The sequence below is a fragment of the Lontra canadensis genome, unplaced genomic scaffold (genome assembly GCF_010015895.1).
Source record: "Lontra canadensis isolate GAN:19392208 unplaced genomic scaffold, GSC_riverotter_1.0 scaffold33, whole genome shotgun sequence".
Classification (NCBI taxonomy): Eukaryota; Metazoa; Chordata; class Mammalia; order Carnivora; family Mustelidae; genus Lontra; species Lontra canadensis.
This window is the reverse complement of record NW_022631027.1, coordinates 9,079,913-9,092,490: the sequence shown is the minus strand read 5'-3', so window position 1 is coordinate 9,092,490 and position 12,578 is coordinate 9,079,913.

The window sequence follows — 12,578 nt, the reverse complement described above, 5'->3', positions numbered from 1 at the left end:
TTTATTCTTAGCTGGCTGCCTTTGCCCTCCCCTTTTCCTCTTGGCCAGAAGTCAGTGGGGGAGCAGCCACTCTGTGCTTCCCAGGCCAGGGAATGAAGGCTAAGCCTAATATATTGATGAGAGTAGAGCCCAAAGATGGCAAAAGCCTGGGTCTCCAACTATATCCCTGAAACACTGCTCTAAGGCAGAGCTGCCTACTCCTGGACTTCTTACCGAATCAAAGAAATATTTTCTGTTTATGGCAGTGCAGGATATAGGAAATACTTCTCAGATTTTAATATGGGTACAAATCACCCAGGGATTTGTTACAATGCAAATTCTGATTCAGTAGGTCTTGGTTGGGCACCTACCCACCTACCTGGTGATGCAGATGCTTGTCCATGAATCATACATGGAGTAGGAAGGTCATTGAGTTTTCTGTTCTTTGCAGCACAATACCATCATAACCATTAGGTCCTCTGGAATTCATCATCCAGGGAGAACACTTTGGGAAATTCTGAGGATTCTCGTCATCAAGCTCCCCATTTCTGTGAGCCATTTAGAAGGTAGGCTCTACCTATTGTACCCTTCAGAGGATTTGGACTTCCTTCCTGTATCATTTCTCACACAATGCATTCCTTATTATGGCCCACCATGCAGTGCAAATCTACAGTGAATGTGGGCAATGGTGATGTTTTCCATGGCTCTCCTTGGCGTAGCTATAGAGGATAATGAAAAGATGATTCTTTGAGCATCATAGAATTATAGCTCCTCAAAGATTTACCCAATCCTTTAGTGATAGATAAGGGATCTAATGGCAAGAGAGGCCAACCGATTCCCCCTAGGTGACCCAGGAAATGGAGTGGGGAGGGAGTGAGGGCAGAGCCGAGTGGGAGTGCCCTTGCACATGGGGGTCTCCACGCATGGATGTGTCCAACATTATTTCCCACTTCACACAGAAAAGACTTTCAGAAGAAGATGTGGGCTCCTTTGTACAAGCGTGCCCCTTCTACCACATATACACGACATATCAAGTTCACATTTCCAAACTCTTCCTGCTGCTTGTGTACTCAGTGACTGCAAAGCCAGCCATTTCCCTTCTCATCATGATTAACCCAGAGCGTTAGCAAATCCCCAATCTATTTAGAGATACAGATCCGTGGGGGAGGCTTTCCTCATTCTTTCTCTAAAATGTAGTTCCATTTGACCTAATTGGGGCTTGGGGAGATTCCAAATCTCATTTTTTTTTTCATTTTTCCAAGTGAAACCATGGGTTTGACAATGGGGCGTGTGAAGTATTTCCGACCATCTTTGTTAATTAAAGGAAAAGTTTTCATCTTAGAGTCTTGAGAGTTTTAAGAGCAAATGGAAAGTAGATGAAATTCAGGAAGGGCTAAAATAGCTGAAATGTTCTATTTTTTTCTTTTTAATAATTGGTGCTAAAGAAGGAATATGGGCTCTAGATTTTAAATCCTATCATTGAAGGGAGGAAGGTAACTTCTAAGTGTTTTGACATGCAGAGGAAGGGTTCAGGGGCCAGCCAGCAATAACTTTGTCCTGCTCCTGTGTTTGATCCCATGCCCATGCCCAGACTCTGCTTGTAGGCTTTTAACACAAAGTACTGCTCCTCGCTTCTGTGGCTCTCCCTGCTCATTGGGTTTGTTAGTCACTGGTCATTTTCATTTTAAATTTGTAGGATAATCCTGCTTCAAAGCTCAAATAACTAAGGTCAAATTTAAAAGGTGATTTCCTCAAGACCATAAAGAAAGTCCACTGCATTCCCTAAAAATAGCTGTCAAAACTTCTAAATATCTCTCCTTGTCAATGATTTGAACACAGTTTCTGTTCCAAGGGCTCTTTAATGTGACACTAGAGTAAGCACTTACCTACCCAGGTAGGTAAGAAAGCATAGGCCAGAAAGTCCACAGATCTGGATTCTAGACTCAGCTCTGACCCTCACTGGGAACTCAAGGAAGCCCTTCATGCTCTGGGTTACTTAATTTTATTATCTATAACTTAGGGATATACGGTATATGATTATCTTACAGGGTGTTATGGGTTGAATTGCATCCTCCAAAAGGACACGTGGAAGTCCTAACGCCCCTGTGCCTATGAACAGGGCCTAATTTGAAAATACGATCTTTGCAGATGTCACCAAATGAAGATGAGGTCACTAGGGTGGACCCTAATCTAACATGACTGGAGTCCTTATAAGAAGAAAATGCCATGCGAAGACAGACACAGGGAGAACCGTGTAACCACAGTGGTAGACACTGGAGTGATGGAGCCAAGGGTTCTAGCCACCTCCAGAACACAGGAAGAAGCAAGGAAGACTTCTACTGAGAGTCTTAGAGGGAACATGGCCTTGTTAACAACCAGATTTTGAACTTCTGGCTTCTAGAACAATGAGTTTCTGTTGTTTTAAGCCACCAAGTTCATGGTAGTTTGTTATGGGAGTCTTAAGAAACTGATGCACATGGTAAAAGGTACTTTGCAGGTGTGATCAAGGATATTCAGGTGGGAAGGTTATTTTAGATTATCTGGATGGATCCAATGTATCAGAAGGGTCCCAAGGGTCCTTCTAAGAGGGAGATTTTATGAGAGGATCAGAGTCATAAAAGGAAGGAGACATATGACAAGGGAAGCAGAGGGCCAGAGTAAAAAAGAGATTTGTCAGGGACTTAAAGATAATATACTACCAGCTTTAAGGATGGAGAGAGGGGCCATAAGCCAAGGAACACAGCTGAGAAAGTCGAAGAAACAGATTCCCATCTAGAGCCAATGAAGGTTGTATAGCCTGGCTAACATCTTGGCTTTGGCCAAGTAAAACTCATTTTGGACACTCACCTCCAGAACTGTAAGACAATAAGTTTTTGCTGTTTTAAGCCATTAACTATATGGTAATTTGTTAGAGCAGCAACAGGAAACTATACAAGATAACATTTTCCCTAGCTAACCGCTAGGCTTGCTGTGCTAAAGACAAAGCTAAAAAAAAAAAAAAGTTTAAAAACCAAACATTTATTTTAGTATTGTCATGATTCTAATTAATTTTAAAGATATGCCAGGTACTCGATTCTACCTTTCAATGAATGGATAAATAAGTGAATCAAAAATTTCAATTATACAAAGGCATCCAGACCAAATTGTGTTTAATGGTAATTCTTCAAGGGCAAAATTTTAGTAATAATAGTTTCTTCACTACATAGTACAGTGGCTCCCCCAGAACAAGCCTTCTCTAAATGTTCTTTTACTTGATTAATCAGAAACAAAGATAGTCCTAGGAATACCACATAGCCACTGGGATGGAAAGAAGGCAAGGAAAGGGTACTAAGTAATTTCTTCCTTAGAGTATGCCAATATCCCTGTCATCCTCACCCACTGAGATGATCAGAGTTTACAGAATGTGGCCAGTTTCCTTTGGGGTAACTTTACTTCTTTGGATCACTCCTGATACCTAATTAGCAGCCAGACACTTCCTTATAAATAGCCATGTTTTTAGCACATTAGGGCATTTCCCCTCTCAGGACTGGAGACAGATGTTCAAAGGATGATCCTAGCTGACAAAGCAACATCTGGCATTTAGCATCTTGCTGTGACTGATTGTCTGATATATCACCCCAAAGTGAGGAGCAGCAGAGCCCTAGAATGGGAAATGGGTCATGCAGTGCCAATGTTCCACTGAACGTGGAGACTTTGTGTGTTAGAGCAGAGGGGAGAAAGACAAAAACAAAAACAAAAACAAAAACAAAAAACAAAAAACTGTATAAAACATGATCAATTTCACGACTCCGGAAACCAAACCGAAGTAAGCATCAAAAAGATGACATGGGAGCCATTTGAGAGACACAGAAAATGTAGAAATCTTATATGAAAATATGCTACTATCTGAGGATTGTTATTCCTAAATCCAGCAACAGTAGTCTGGATATTTGGCTATAGTCAAAACCCTACATTTTACGATTCAAGAGGCAAAAGGTCTGTGTCCCAGTAGAGCTATCCACATGTGATGCTAAAAAGAGATGTGATCTTGGGCAAAGTACTTCATCTGTAACTTAGTGTCCAAATATGCAAAAGTGGGTTCATGGCTACCTTATTAGGTAGTCATGAGAATTTCTTGAAATTATATATAGCAAGCATAGTATCTGGCACAGTTATGTGCTTAAATGATGAACGTTTATTGATCAGTTAGCATGTGGTGGGCACTGTGATAAGGGCTCGGGTTGCGTTCCTGAAGGTAACAGTGTGGTGGTTCCAAGCACAGGCTGCCTGGGTTAATATCCCAGCTCTATCACTGACTTTTTACATAACCTTGTGAAAGTTACTTAACTTCTATGTGCCTCAATGTCCCCATCTCTAAAAGCAGAGAATACTGTACCAACTTCACAATTTGTGGTCAGAAATAAATAAGCAGAGGGGCGCCTGGCTGGCTCAGTTGGTTGAGTGGTTGAGAGTCTGACTCTTAGTTTCTGCTCAGGTGATAATCTCATGTGTCAGGGGATGGAGCCCCTCATTGAGGTCCATCTGAAGATTCTCTCTCTCTTCCTCTCCCTACATACATGCACACATGCGTGAGTGCTCTTTCTCTCTCTAAAATAAATAAATAAATCAGGAAGGAAGGAAGGAAGGAAGGAAGGAAGGAAGGAAGGAAGGAAGGAAAAGGAAAGGAAGAAGATATGAGGCACCTGGATGGCTCAGCTGGTTTAAGTACCTGCCTTCACCTCAGGTCATGATCCCAGGGTCCTGGAATGGAGCCCCACATTGGGCTCCCTGCTCTGTGGGGAGTCTGCTTCTCCCTCCGCCTGATGTTCTCCCTACTTGTGCTCTCTCTCTCCCACTCTCTCTCTCTGTCAAATAAATAAAAAAAAAAAAAAAAAAAAAAAAAAAAAAAAAAAAGAAAGAAAGAAAGAAAGAAAGAAAGAAAGAAAGAAAGAAAGAAAGAAAGAAAGAAAGAAAGAAGAAAGAAAGACGCAGTATGTTCAATGAACTTAGAAACAGTGCCTGGCACATGATAAGCATTCATAAGTATTAAGTAATGTTATTATTGTCCCCTTAATCTTTGCACCCCTTTACTATAGATACTATTAGATATATTTGGTCAATAAAGGAGCTGAGTTGAAACAGTCTAAGTGAGCTGCGGATCCAGGATTCAAATATAGGTAGTCTTGCACTTGGTACAAAATTGGATTAAATTAGGTGATGTTGGAAGCCAGAGCCCACCAAATCTTTTTTGACTTTTTATCCACCCTTTTCAAAATGAACTGGCTTTATGACTTTGGCAAATTTCTTAAGCACTCTGGGTCACATCTCTATAATGGGAAAAATATTATTGATACCTCATCAGGTGATGAGGATTTTTTTTTTTAAGTTTTTTTTTTTTTAAGATTTTTTATTTATTTGATAGAGAAAGAGAGAGATCACAAGCAGGCAGTCAGAGAGAGAGAAGGGGATGCAGGCTCCCCGCTGAGCAGAGAGCCTGATGCGGGGCTTGATCCCAGGACACTGAGATCATGACCTGAGCCGAAGGCAGAGGCTTAACCCTCTGAGCCACCCAGGTGCCCCCGGTGATGAGGATTTAGTATGATGATGCAAAAAATTCCATATGATACAGCGTGGTACATAGAAAGCCCTCAAAATATGCTAGCTACCATAAGAAATATCAGTCATAAAGCCCTGAAGACTTGCAGTCATTTCGTACCATACTGATTTTAGGAAAAAAAAAAAAATGCAACCAAGTTTAATTCTCAGTGCTTATCCAGGACATTTTCCTCATCCCATGACATTGTTCAAGGACTTTCTTGTAATAACTGTCTGGTTAGGGCCCTGGAAAGACTCCTGGCCATCGGAAACTGTCTTTGGGCCTTGCAATGATGTGAAATACCTGGGCTTTTTCTTTTTTTTTTTTTTTTCTTTTTTTTTTCCTTCAAGATTTTATTTATTTATTTATTTGACAGAGATCACAAGTAGGCAGAGAGGCAGGCAGAGAGAGAGATTGGAGGAAGCAGGCTCCCCGCTGAGCAGAGAGCCCGATGCGGGGCTCGATCCCAGGACCCTGGGATCATGACCTGAGCCAGAGGCAGAGGCTTTAACCCACTGAGCCACCCAGGCGCCCCTCCCTGGGATTTTTCCAAGGCTTACTTTGGACTATGTTGGATGATGAGCAAAGTGCTGGCTGGTCAATGCAGAATAACTGTGGCCGCTGGCGAACGAGCGGCGTCACTGGCCCTGGGGTATTCACTAGTGTAGATCTGGTGGACGGATCTAAACAGTAGTGGCTGACATCATGGCACCGGGACACTGGTTGGAAAAGGAAAATCATTCAAGGTTAAGCACAGGGTGAGAACAATCAGTGATAAAGCAGCACAGCTTCCAGGGGGGCAAACTGTATTCTCTGAATCATTAGTACAACTCTTGTACTTTTCACACAGTGTCTAAAATGATGCTGGGATAATTGATTTTACATTAGCGATTTTGAGAATAGTATATAAGAAATAGTACAAGCCTACTCCCTAGCTGCTTGCCAAAGCAACCTTAAGAAACTGATAAGAAAACCTATTATTTTTTTTCCCCTTAAACCACAGTTAAGGACCGTTATATCCCAGAAGCTGCAGAACAGGACCAGCCCCTCCTCACGGGTTGGGGGTGCCCTATCAACTCTGAGCTGTTGGCCATGTGACCCATCACGTAATCACTGGATTTGTCAGGTTTGGGGGTAGAATGCCCAAAACCTGAGTAGTGGGGTGGATCTAAGTAAACACGAACTTGGCTAAAATAGAGTTCTGTTGTCTCTGTGTGACAAACAGCTCCCTAGGCAAGTGTCCAGAGAGACCTTCGCAAGTTGTGAGAAATGGACACCCGGAGAGCCAATGTCTAGAGTGACAGGAGCAGACAAATCTCTGTCACCAGGACTGAGGTTCCTCTCCTCTCTCAGAGTCACTTTAGCATTTGGGAGCCTTAAGGGCTGGAAGCCAGTACCGTCCAGCTTGTCACATTTGCCCCTAAGACCCCAAATTTCCAAGCCACTAGTTAGTAGTCCCTGCAAGACGGGTGCTCAGAGGTGCCTACGTGAATGCTCTGCTAGAAGGGCCATGCTTGGGGGTCCAGACTCCTTAACGCATCTTTCCCTATGCAGCCCAAAGCCCTTGTAATCCAAAAAAGGTCCCCCTCATCCGCGGCCTGATCTCCGACTTGCTATTTCTCCAAGATAGTCTCTTTGCATTTTTTACCATAGGGCTCTAGGCCAGAGGGTAGAGCCATCACAAGAATTGATAAGTTGACATTTTTCCTAAAGCCAGCCTCTGAAAACTTCTCATGTCAGCAGACTTGCCACCTCTAGGAGCAACCTATTCCATCGTTGACCACCTGTGAGTTTTTAAAGTTGAATCCCTGTCTTTTATGCATTGGTCTCCATTGAGCCCTCAGCAGCCCAGCCTCAGAATGGTGAAGAAAGTTCATCCAGACTCCTGTAGAGTAACGACCTCGGATAGCACCACAGGCATGGGGGTCCGGAGGCTGCAACTGGAGTTTGGTTAATCGTTGACATCTGACAGGAAACACAGTGGCACCATGAGGAGTTGTCAAAGCCAGACGAATCTGTCTTCTAAAGGAGAACCCTTAAAAATTTGGAGCCCTTTGAGTTGTCATTTCTTCAGGCCAAACAACACCAGCTCCTTCAGGCATTTGCTTTATGACCCAACTTTTAAGTTCTCTCATGACATCATTTTCTTTCTTCTGAGCATCGTCACCATTCCTATCTCTCTCTTAAATAAAATACAGGGACCAGAACTGATCACAAAAGTATGAAACTGACTATGTGGGAAATGCTGGACAGTGAATCTTCATATCCAAAGATAATTCAACAAAAGGAAATGGGTTGTAAGAAGACACCAGACATTTGATTTGGTTACAATGAAGAAGTTGTGAATTTATTTCATTTTTAATTCATCAAGCTTTAGGCCTGTATGCCTTCAAAATGCCAACCTCTCTCTTCTTTCTACTACCTCTTTCTTTACTACACTAAGGCCAACTAATTTTTCAATTTAAAGTGGCATCTCTTCCAGGAAGACTCCCCTAACTCTTTTAGTCGGGGTTGGGTGCTCCTTCCAGACTCCCACCCCATCCTGTGGATATCCCTATGACAGAACTTTCCACCCGCTTTAAACTGTCTGCTGAGCTGCCTTCTCTTCAACTTGATTGCTGGTGCCCAAGACCCTGAATTATTGGACTGTAGCTTGCCTTTGTAACACTGCCTGGCACCGAGGAGGGGCGCAAAAACAGGTATTGATGGAAATGAATAAATCAAGTGACAAAACACTGGAATGAAAACCTGTGGGACAACCAGGGAAGGCATGAAAGCTGAGAGCTATGTGTCCCTGGGATTCTCCTTCTACTCATTTACTCGTCATTTCCACATGCAAGGAGAGCTCTGCCCTGGCATTCCCTACAGACAGAGGAGTCACATCCCTGATAAGAGAGTAATGACACCAAATGGGAGTGAGACACAAAATCCCTAACGACTTCCAGTCATCTGATAGAGACCTTCACCCGCCAAAGCCCCTCCAGACTGGAATTTTTAGGGTGGCCAAGGGATTTATAATGATGTGACTATAATAGAAACTGTAGACGCAAGTGTGGAGGAGGTTTTCAGAGGATGGCTTTCAGGTTATAGGAACAAGGGCCAAGAGGACAACGTGGGGGATGGTGCTGGGCTTGCTCCTTAGTGCTGTGGGCTCCCCTTCTCTGCTGTCTGCACAAGGCTGGGCGGGGACCACGCTCTGATGGTCAGACGGGTAGAGCCACAGGGCACAACCACAGTCCCAGAAGCACTTTGAAAGACACAGGGAGTGAGGAGTATGGTGATAAAGGAAACCAAAAATCTAGAGACAAGGAAAAGTTAACCTACTGAAGGAACCATCTGAAATAATCTGGGACAGGCTCTGTTTTCAGAGGTGACATCACTGACAGTGCTTAAAAGCAGAATGAGGCCAGATTTGCCAAGGGACATGTGTGGGCTTCCAAGCCTTCTAATCCCTCCTCAGCCACACCCAAAAATAAACTTCAGGAGAAAAATTTTTCTTGGCAGAACTGGGTATTTTTGTCTTGCTTACCTAAACTCTCATAAGTGGTTTTGTTAAAATAACAAAAAAATGAATGTTGTTTCATGAGCAAAAAAATATTGTTTAGAAATTCCAGTTAGGTAAATACCCACCCCCCCCACCAACCCCAGTTTCCTAAGGCCTTTTTTGTAAAAAAGCAAATTAAGCCTATTTGAGGTTCGGCCTGAATGTTATTCAGTTCTGCTGGGGGCCTTTACTCTTGGCTGCAGCTACAAAAGAAGATTCACGGTAAAGGGGCCTGTGGGGGTGGCTGCCATTTACCCCCATGTTTTCATAAATGGAAGCAGCCAGGCAAAGAGCACAGCTGTCATCATTTCCCACACAGGCACCGGGGGCTTGGAAGCTAGCTACTTGAGCAAGGGCCAATATGACAGGCAGGTTTCCTCGCATAGCAAATCTAAAATTTTATTAGCAACAATTTGGACTGTTCAGGCAGGTTCAATGCCTTGTGTTAATGTCTAAAAATGTATCTGTTCACTCTTCCTACATTTGCCCTGGCTGTTTTCCTTTCTAAAACTAACCTATCAGAGGCGCCCACTGTTCCTTAATATTTGCAATGGTCAGTGAACAGAAGAAGATTGGAGCTGACCAGATGTAAACTGAAAGAGTCACCAGATAGACCAGAAAGAAAGACTCACCTGGAGCGGAAATCTGAAAGGTTTGTTTATTTAGTCTTTCTCCCGCATGCATCTTTTTGTTGCAGATTCCAACTGGAGTGGAAATGCCAGGTTGCTCCGAGAGAAGGTTGTCCTTGTAATGTGTCTTGGTCAATTGGAAATTGGCAGCACTCGTGCTCTCTTGAGAACATTTTCTTGCCAATCTTCTAGGACATTTCCCAAGACCAAGTGGATTGGCCAACTGGACAACGTTTCACTAAGCACACAAACTTTTCATAGTGCAATCCAGACTCTTCAGAACTCTGAGTTCTTAACAAAGTAGACAAAAATAATCGAGCTTCACTCTTCCCTACTCAGGTTCTTCCAAAATCACCATTGTGGCCTCCCTAAAAGTGAGAGAGAACACAAATTCGCTCTGAAGTAAGGCTAATTAAGAGTGACACCTACATTTAGAGGAAAAACAAAAATGCAGATGAAACCACTTTTAACAGATTAGCCAAAAATTCAATTGTGCTTCTTATAAGAACTTAACCTTTTGTTCAGGATCAGTTATAACATCATTAACTTTATCCAAAGAAATATATTTATCTTGGGTACAGAATAGAAAAGGTCAGGGATGAGATTCCAAAACTTTAAAAGAGAAAGATTTATCTCTAAATTACTAAGTGAATTCAACCTTTTGGAAAAACATTTTATATTCATTAAGAACCTTCTTACGGTGGGGAAAAATTACAAAATCCACCAGTGGTGAGAATTATGTGAGTGTTTGGTTCACTCGAACTCCTCTAAAATTACAGTGTTGAGTCATGTGTAGTTAAAGCACCCTTGAAAAACACCCTCCAGCCTGTGTTGGGGTGGGTCATTAAATAAACTAGATTAATTATGATTTTACAAATGCAGTGGTAAATTAAATAAAGTATCAAAACCAAATCCAATCACAGCTGCTTGGAAGGATTTTTGGCTTAAAAACTTAACTTATCACCAAATAATATAATCAGGCAATTACCAAGTGACAACTGAGTGATGATGATAGCATCAAAGCAAAAGGGCAAGAGTCTTAAACAACCAGGAAAGTCCCTCATGGTCAGATCACAATGTACCAAAGAGGAGATATATATATATATATATATATTCTCTCTCTCTCTCTCTCTCTTTATATATATATATATATATATATATATATATTATTTTTTTTTTTTATATTTTTTTTTTTTTGCCTGATTTTGTCTGCCTTCCTGGTCAGCAATAGGTAAGTGATAACTTTTGAGCAAATGATGTTTTGACCCACAATCAAAATCTGCATGAGGCACAGTGGGCATAGGACCTAGGGCCTGTGATACTTTTAAGGGCCCAGGACAATGTTTTTATTTATTTTAGAAGCATAAGGAAAAAATACAAACTTTTAAGTCAAAGAAAATGTTTTTATATATTATTATTACAGTCATCTATCTACCACGGCAGTCATAAAATATAATTTTTACTTTTAATTTTAATGAAGCAAAGGGCCCACCAAGGCAGAGGCAGCTAGATTCCATGAATTGATTACATGGCCCTGTCTAGATCTTTCCTATGGGACCACAAAGTGAGTGGCTGCCTTGGTGAGTGGCAGGAGCCAGTTAGGTGTCAGACTGAGGGTGGAAGAAAGAGGAGGGGGTGGGTTGGGGTGTGTTCATTGGGCCAAAGAGGTGGCAGGGTTTAGGTTGTAGGCCACACAAAGAGCTCTGTTCCCCACAGGGCAGCAAAGCTGAGGCTCTTTGAATAATCCAGCAGCTCTGCTTTCTTCACCACTATATCTCAAGTCCAGAAATGACACCTGACTCATAATAGGCACTAATATTTGAGAACATTTAAATGATTCCGGGGTATGGCATGGAAACTACTGGCAGAAACAAGACAGAGCTATAGCCCTCTCATGCAGTTCTTTACCCCATTTCTTTAATGACTAGTGCCAGCCTCTACTGATTCCTCAATGACATGTTTACTTCTTTGATGTTCATCTATAGTCATCCTTCCTCTCACTAAGAATAAATTCTCATTGAGATAGCATAGATCTCAGTTTAAGGCTTGGCTTCTTCACTCACCAGCTCTGTAACTTTGAGAGAGTTCTCTACCTTCTCTAAGCCTCAGCTGCCTCCTGAAGAACATGGATATCTGTTCTACATCAGATGGTCATGAGATAATGTGTGTCATGTGCTAAGCCCAGTGAGAATTACATGATTAGGTTCTAAAGATAGGACTTCCCTTTGTGTCAACTATAGATTACCAAGCATAGAACCACACTCAGTAATAGTTTTTACTAATGTTCTTGTAATCTACCCCTAAATATTTACAGTTAACTCATTTTACACACAACTCTTAACAAAAGGCATTGCTAAGTTCAAGAGTCAGGATGAATGGAAGCCAGACAGCTGCTTGGTAACACAAATGAGAGCAGACCCCAAACATCACTGGAGAGATGATGAGATGGACAGAGTATGTGGTTGGCAGATGTTCTGGTAAGTTACTCGCGATGAGAGGTACAGAGATATAGGGAGGAGGCAAGAAGATCAAGTGACCTCGAGAGTAGGCTGCCTCCAGAGGTGGGTGGGTTCTCAGAGCCTATGTTTAATTGAGATGCAAGTCTGGGATGAGAGCTGGGCAGAAAGGACACCTGAAGGGAGCCACCAAGGGCATACCCTCTCGGTCCTTCCACCATTGAGTCCTCAGCCTGGCTGCCAAGTAGATATAAAACACACATTTTAAGAAAACTGACTTGAATGTGTGACAAATATTTGCTACCTGGGACCGTCTCAGCCTAGACTCACCCGGAGAAGTGACGCATTACAATCCCTGCACCTTGCTCCTCTCCTGAGGTTTTCCCCAGCCATGG